The sequence below is a fragment of the Medicago sativa genome, chromosome 2, assembly GCF_051527215.1.
Source record: "Medicago sativa cultivar Bolivia chromosome 2, Bolivia_mono, whole genome shotgun sequence".
Lineage (NCBI taxonomy): Eukaryota > Viridiplantae > Streptophyta > Magnoliopsida > Fabales > Fabaceae > Medicago > Medicago sativa.
Window position 1 is genome coordinate 11,935,001 of NC_140750.1, and position 8,228 is coordinate 11,943,228.

The following is an 8,228-nucleotide window of genomic DNA, read 5'->3' on the forward strand; positions in this document are numbered from 1 at the left end:
ACGTGGCACGCTGACTGTATAATTATTTTATTTCTTATTTTTTTATATTGTACACGTGGCATTTTTTATTAAAAAATAATTTTTTTAATTAAAAAAATATTATTTTTTACAAAAAAAATTTAAATTTTTTTTTAAAAAAACGAAAAAAATTCTTAAAAAATAAAAAAATGAAAAAAAATTCTGAAAAAAATAAAAAAATACCGAAAAAATTAATAAAAATGAATACAAAAATCTGGTAAATTTTAAAAATAAAAAATAAAATCTGGAAAAATTTAAAAAGAATGAAAACATTCGGGAAAAAAATAATAAATTTCGAAAAATTCATATTTCCAGATTTTTTTCAATACCGGAAAAATGAAAAAAATTCTTTTTTTTACGAAAAGTACTTGTCTTTCAACCGTATTGTTGGAACAAAATGTGTTTAACAATAAACCTTAAAGAGTTTTGATGATAACAAGGTATTAAAAATTGTAAATTGGACTAGCTAATATTTGTTCAAGTGTACAGGACCATAATTATAAAGTTACATCATCATTGGTTCTAAATGAGCAAATAAAGAGCTATGGAAACAACAATAATTTGAAGCTTAAGCGCTCCTGAAGTCAAGCTGCTCCTGAAGAAAAAGCGCTCCTGAAGTCAAGCCGCTCCTGAAGTAAGCTGCTCCTGAAGAATAGTGTTTCTGAAGACAAGAGGTCCAGAAGCCACAGTATCAGAAGCCGCATCATCAGAAGCTGCAGAAGTCATCTCATCAGAAGCTGAACCATCAGAAGCTGCATCATCAGAAGCTGCCTCATCAGAAGCCATTTCACCAGAAGCTGAGTATCAACTGGATTTGCAAAGAATCAAGAATTGAAGAATTATCAATGCAAAAGCTGTCTATTGGATTCGAAAACACAAACAAAGGATTAGTGGAGCTTGCAACGGTCATTTCAAAGATGTTTGAAGGTGTGTGTTTGCAATTTGGACGAAAGCGTTGACATTGTACTTTGTACGAATTGTACAACCACGTTCTCCACTACTCTGTTTTGTGTCTGCGCTTCAAGACAAGAAAACAGCTCCAGAATACGGTCTCGCCTGCATAGATGTTCCTTTGGATAAGGAATGGATTTCAAATTTGTTCTTCATAGGACAACAACCAAATCAGGCAAAAGATCATTGGTGAAAGATCAAGCTTCAACAACGACTCTTTGGTGTGCTGGCAATTTCACAACGTCTCTTTCACACCTCTATATAAAGGAGTGAAGACCTAGAGAATTGGTAATGCAAGAACGCTGAACGAAAGACTCACAAGATTCTCACAAGTACCAAATCTCTGTTGAAATTGTTCTGCATTCACTTAGAATTTCTGTGTCTCAAAGTCATATCTTAGAAATTCTTAAGTCCATTGAGTCTGTATCTGATTTGTATTGTGAGCACCTCTGATTGTATATCAAGTGTTCAACCTTAAACAATTTTCTGTGTAATTTTGTTTAGTTAGGAAGTCTCTTGCAGTTGTGCTTGAGCAGGAAGTCTCTTGATTGTGTTCTTGAGCAAAGGAAGTCTCTTGCTTGTGTGCTTGAGCATTGGAAGTCTCTTGCTTGTGTGCTTGAGCATTTGTAATCAGATATTACTCATAGTGAAATCTCCTTGGAAGTGCAAGGGGGACTGGACTACTTCCGGATTGTGGAAGGAACCAGTATAATTGCTTTGTGTCGTTCTTCTTCTCTCTCTCTGTTTTATTCCGCTGCATTTAGATTCTGATCATCACTTCAGAAGCTGTCTCACTTAGCTTCTGATCAGTGTATTCAGTTATTCAGAGAAACGAAGAATTTTTCAAAACACAATTCAACCCCCCTTCTTGTGTTTTTCTCACCTTCAATTGGTATCTAGAGCCTTGGTCTGTTGTGTATCACTTAACCGTGCAACAGTCAAAGATCTGAGAAAATCATGACTACTCCTCCTCCTGATGGTGATACTAGCTATAAAAATGTCTCACATGATTATAGTGATAGTAAGAAAACCAGTGTTGGAAAAGTTCCAAAGTTCAATGGAGATGCTGAAGAGTTCTCTTGGTGGAAGACCAATTTTTACAGTTACATCATGAGCCTAGATGAAGAATTGTGGGATATTCTGGAAGACGGCGTTGGTGGTTTAGTCCTTGATGAAGAAGGAGCTGCTGTGGATAGAAAGAAACATACTCCAGAACTGAGGAAACTTTACAAGAAGCATCATATTATCAGAGGAGCTCTTGTCACTGCCATACCCAAAGCAGAATACATGAAGATGAGTGACAAATCCACTGCTAAAGCTATGTTTGCTTCTCTCTGTTCAAATTATGAAGGGAGCAAGAAGGTCAAAGAAGCAAAGGCTCTCCTGCTTGTACATCAGTATGAGTTATTCAAAATGAAGGATGATGAAACTATTGAGGAGATGTACTCAAGGTTTCAAACCTTAGTTTCTGGTCTACAGATTCTAAAGAAGAGCTATGTTGCTTCTGATCATGTAAGCAAGATACTCAGAAGCTTACCTGCCAGATGGAGACCAAAAGTGACTGCCATTGAGGAAGCTAAAGATTTAAACACTTTAAGTGTCGAAGATCTTGTTAGTTCTCTCAAAGTTCATGAGTTAAGTCTTAATGAACATGAGTCTACTAAGAAGAGTAAATCAATAGCTCTTCCATCCAAAGGCAAGTCATCAAAAGCTCTCAAAGTGGTTGAATCTGAAGAGGAAGAACAGTCAAGTTCAGACTCTGAACCAGATGCTGCTGAAATGGCCATGCTCTCAAACAGACTTCAATATCTGGCCAAGAAGAACAGAAAGTTTCTCTCCAGAAGGGGTAACTCCAGAAGCTCAAGGAAAGAAGATCAGAAGGGATGCTTCAACTGTAAGAAGCCAGGTCACTTCATTGCTGAATGCCCTGATCTTCAAAGAGAAAAGTCAAAGGACAAGTCAAAGAGGTCTACCTTCAAACCAAGCAAACTCAAGAAGCAGATTAAGCAGAGTTTAATGGCAACCTGGGATGATTTGGGTAGTGAATCTGGATCTGATAAAGAGGAAGCTGATGAAGATGCAAAGGTAGCTGTTGGGTTGGTAGCAACAGCAACTTCAGAAGCTGGATCAGATTCAGACTCAGAAGATGAAAATGAGGTATATTCCAAAATTCCCAGAGATGAACTTGTTGAGTCACTTAAAGAACTTCTTACACATTTTGAAGTAAGAACCAATGAGTTGAAGGATTTAAAAGAAAAATATGCTGATTTGGTACAACAGCAAAAATCAACTCTATTGGATCTGAAAGCTTCTGAACAGGGACTTAGGGGCTTTGACTTCATGTGTAAAACATATGAAGATCAGCTCAGGTTCTTATGTCAGAAGCTACAAGAAAAGTGTAATGAAAAACCTTTAAGTAATCATGAAATTGCTCTTGAAGACTTCATTATATCTGGCATTGACAGAAGCAGAGTGGCTTCTATGATTTATAGCATTTACAAGAACAATGGCAGAGGAATTGGCTTTCCAGAAGTGAAACTGGAGAAAACCAATCTAAAGTCTTGTTGCGAATGCATCAAGGAAGGTCTGAAAACATTCTTTGTACCAGAAGGGGCTGAGTTGGAAACTGTTGTTCAATCAGAACCTGAAGCTTCTAGTTCTAAGGCTAAGATTACTTCAAAGCCAAAGAACTCTAAGTCAAAGGCTATGATCAAATCTGATTCCAAAACTTCAAAGGTTAGGATCCTGAAAAGATCAGAACCTATTCCTCAGAGTCTGGTGAAACCAAAATCTGGGGTTCTGAAGTCTAAGTTTCAGAAGAAGACAGTTACTGCTTCTGAAGTACCAAAACCTAAGGTGATGGCTAATCAGAAGCAACCCAACTCACAGCACAAGGTACAAGAAGTGAAGAGTAAAGCCTTAAGTACTAACCTTCCAGGACCCATAGAACAATGGGTACCTAAATCTAAAAATGTCAATGATTCAGGTATGTCTAAGAGCAGTGCCAAAGCAAAGATCATGGTACCTAGACAGTGGTTGCTCAAGACACATGACAGGAGACAAGTCCATGTTCCTCAGCCTAACAATGAAAGAGGGAGGAAATGTGAAATTTGGAGGCAACCAGTCAGGCAAGATCATAGGTACAGGAACTATTGGTAACTCCTCTACCTCGATTAATAATGTATGGTTGGTAGATGGTCTTGAACATAACCTTTTGAGCATTAGTCAATTTTGTGATAATGGTTATGATGTGTTTTTTGAAAAACCCAACTGTACAGTAATCAACAAGGAAGACAAATCCATTGTGTTCAAAGGAAAGAGAGTTGACAATGTCTATAAAATCAATTTTTCTGAACTGGCTGATCAGAAGGTGGTTTGCCTACTATCAGTGAATGATAAGAAATGGATGTGGCACAGAAGGTTGGGACATGCTAACTGGAGGTTAATCTCTAAGCTTAGTAAGTTACAACTTGTTAAAGGGATACCAGACATTGACTATCATTCAGATGCACTTTGTGGTGCATGTCAGAGAGGGAAAATTGTGAAATCATCTTTTAAAACCAAAGACATTGTCTCAACCTCAAGACCTTTAGAATTACTCCATATTGATTTATTTGGACCAGTGAGTACTGCATCCTTATATGGAAGTAGATATGGATTAGTCATTGTTGATGATTACAGCAGATGGACTTGGGTGAAATTCATAAAGAGTAAAGATGTTGCGTGTGATGTATTCAGTAGCTTCTGCACTCAAATTCAATCTGAAAAAGAGTCAAAAATTTTGAAAGTCAGAAGTGATCATGGTGGAGAATTTGAAAATGAGCCATTTGAAGCTTTTTGTGAAAAACATGGAATTTTCCATGAATTCTCTTCTCCTAGAACACCACAACAAAATGGGGTTGTAGAGAGAAAGAATAGAACTTTACAAGAAATGGCCAGAACCATGATTCATGAAAACAATTTACCAAAACATTTTTGGGCAGAAGCAGTGAATACAGCATGCTATGTTCAAAACAGGATCTATATTAGACCTATTTTGGAGAAAACAGCATATGAACTCTTTAAAGGAAGAAAACCCAATATCTCTTACTTTCATCAATTTGGATGTACTTGTTACATTCTGAACAACAAGCTCTACCTAAAGAAATTTGATGCCAAGGCCCAAAGAGGAATCTTTTTAGGTTATTCTGAAAGGTCAAAGGCATACAGAGTGTATAATTCAGAAACACTCTGTGTTGAAGAATCTATGCACGTTAAATTTGATGACAAGGAGCTTGAAGATAAAACTTCAAAGCAAGGTGAAAGTTTTGCAGAGATACAGGTTCCTGAAGCTACTCCAGAACCTGATCAGACAGCTGAGTCTGAAGATAGTCCAGAAGCTGAACCCACATCAGAAGCGCAAGATGAAACTGCTTCTGATGAAGCACAAGATGGCTCACATCAAGAAGATCCTCCCAGAAACACATTCAAACACAAGTCTTCACATCCTGAAGAGCTAATCATTGGAAACAAAGATAGTCCAAGAAGAACAAGATCACATTTCAGACAAGAAGAGTCAATGATTGGACTAATCTCAATGATTGAACCTACAGCAGTTGATGAAGCACTTTCAGATGATGGATGGATCCTAGCTATGCAAGAAGAGTTGAATCAATTTCAAAGAAATGATGTGTGGGATCTGGTACCCAAACCTCAGCACAAGAACATTATTGGAACAAAATGGGTATTCAGAAACAAGCTGAATGAGCAAGGTGAAGTAACAAGAAACAAAGCCAGACTTGTTGCACAAGGGTATAGTCAACAAGAAGGCATTGATTACACTGAAACGTTTGCTCCAGTTGCAAGATTGGAAGCAATCAGGTTACTTCTTTCCTATGCAGTTAATCATGGCATAATATTATATCAGATGGATGTCAAGAGTGCATTTCTCAATGGTGTCATAGAAGAAGAAGTGTATGTTAAGCAACCTCCTGGATTTGAGGATATTAAATATCCTGACCATGTTTTTAAATTGAAGAAATCACTATATGGCTTGAAACAAGCTCCCAGAGCTTGGTATGATAGACTAAGTAATTTCTTAATCAAAAATGATTTTAAGAGAGGACAGGTTGACACTACACTCTTCAGAAGGACCCTTGGGAAAGATATTCTTGTTGTGCAAATATATGTTGATGATATAATATTTGGTTCTACTAATGCATCTCTTTGCAAGGAATTTTCTGAGTTAATGCAGGATGAATTTGAAATGAGCATGATGGGAGAGCTGAAGTTCTTCCTTGGCATTCAAATCAATCAATGCAAAGATGGAGTCTATGTTCATCAATCAAAGTACACAAAGGAGCTTCTGAAGAAGTTCAAACTTGAAGATTGTAAAGTGATGAACACTCCAATGCATCCTACGTGCAACCTGAGCAAAGAAGATGAAGGAGCTAAAGTAGATCAGAAGCTGTATAGAGGTATGATTGGTTCTTTGTTATACCTCACTGCATCTAGGCCAGATATTTTATTCAGTGTATGCTTGTGTGCAAGATTCCAATCAGATCCTAGAGAATCTCATATGACTGTTGTCAAGAGAATCTTCAGGTATTTGAAGGGAACAACTAATCTTGGACTCCTTTATAGGAAATCCTTAGATTATAAGCTAATTGGATTCTGTGATGCTGATTATGCTGGTGATAGGATTGAAAGAAAATCAACCAGTGGCAATTGTCAATTTCTGGGTGATAATCTTATATCCTGGGCTAGCAAAAGACAAACAACTATTGCTATGTCTACAGCAGAAGCAGAATACATTTCAGCTGCAAGTTGTTGTACACAACTACTTTGGATGAAACATCAGTTGGAAGATTATCAGATAACTGCTAACAGTATTCCCATTTATTGTGATAATACTGCTGCTATTTGTTTGTCTAAAAATCCAATTTTGCATTCAAGAGCTAAGCACATTGAAATCAAACACCATTTTATCAGAGATTATGTTCAAAAAGGAATTTTAGATATACAATTCATTGATACTGAAAATCAATGGGCTGATATATTTACTAAGCCTTTAACTGTTGAAAGATTTGATTTTATAAAGAAAAATTTGAACATGCACTTCGTGTCTGATTAAATGTTTGCTTGCTCCTGAATAGGATTTTAGGTTCTGAAGTTAGTTCAGAAGCAGTAGTCCATCAGAAGCTCTTTATTGAGGTTCTGAGGAAAACTCGCTTCTGATGATGACATCAGCATCTGAAGTCCAGAAGCTGGATTTGTTGCTTCTGAATAGTTGAATTAGTGGAAACGTTGGGAGTTACTTTTTAAAGTAACTTCTGGCCCACTAACTTGGTAGTTACTCTGTGAACTTCTTACGTGGCCTGTATGTGTTGGTGTATAACTAAAAGGGCAATGATGATTTTAAAGCTTTGAAAGTACTTTTCACGCGCCCCCAATTTTGTCATTAATGTTATGTTTGTTTGTCTCTTTTGAATTGCAATCGTTTTACTTTTAACACTTTGTCAATTCACACACTACTCACTCACAACAAACACATTTGCTCTCAAACCGTTTGCGAAGTAAGCGCATTCTCTCAACCTTAGAACCCTAAAATCTTCATCTTCTTCAAATCTTCGTCAATCATCAAATGGCATCATCAAGCTCGCAACGAAAAGATTCAGTATCTACTTCAAGAATGGTCCCTGAATATGACTACAGAGGAAGAAGCATGAAATTGGAAGAATGGGATTTGCAAGTTCAGATAGAGAATCCAGTGGACTTTGATTCTCTGAATTTTCATAGGTGTTCTATCAGAAGCTACTATGAAGAGCAAGGACTCATGGATTATTTCAGAATGTTGAATGGACCAACATATGAAGCTCTGGTTAGACACTTCTGGGTAAGAGCAAAATTTTACAACAAAGCGGCATCCTTATCTGAGGAAAGTCAAATGGTGCTAATGTATCCTGAATTAGAAGGGAAAACAAGAGAAGAAATGGGTCTTGCGCCATTTGTTGAAGATGAAATCAGATCCAGCATCTGTGGTATTCCAATAAGAATTGCACAATGGCACATAGAGTATGTTCTCAAGGCTGCAGCCTCTGGATACTACTCTGGAATTGATCTTTCAGATGCTGCTGAAAAACGCATTTGGAAAAAGCAAGCCAACTTGGTGATTTACAATTCTGAGAAGGAGAAGAAATATGCTGAATTGAGCATGGAAACCAAGATGCTTCTGAAGATTCAGAATGAGACCCTGTTTCCAAGTGGTGACTGTGTGAAAC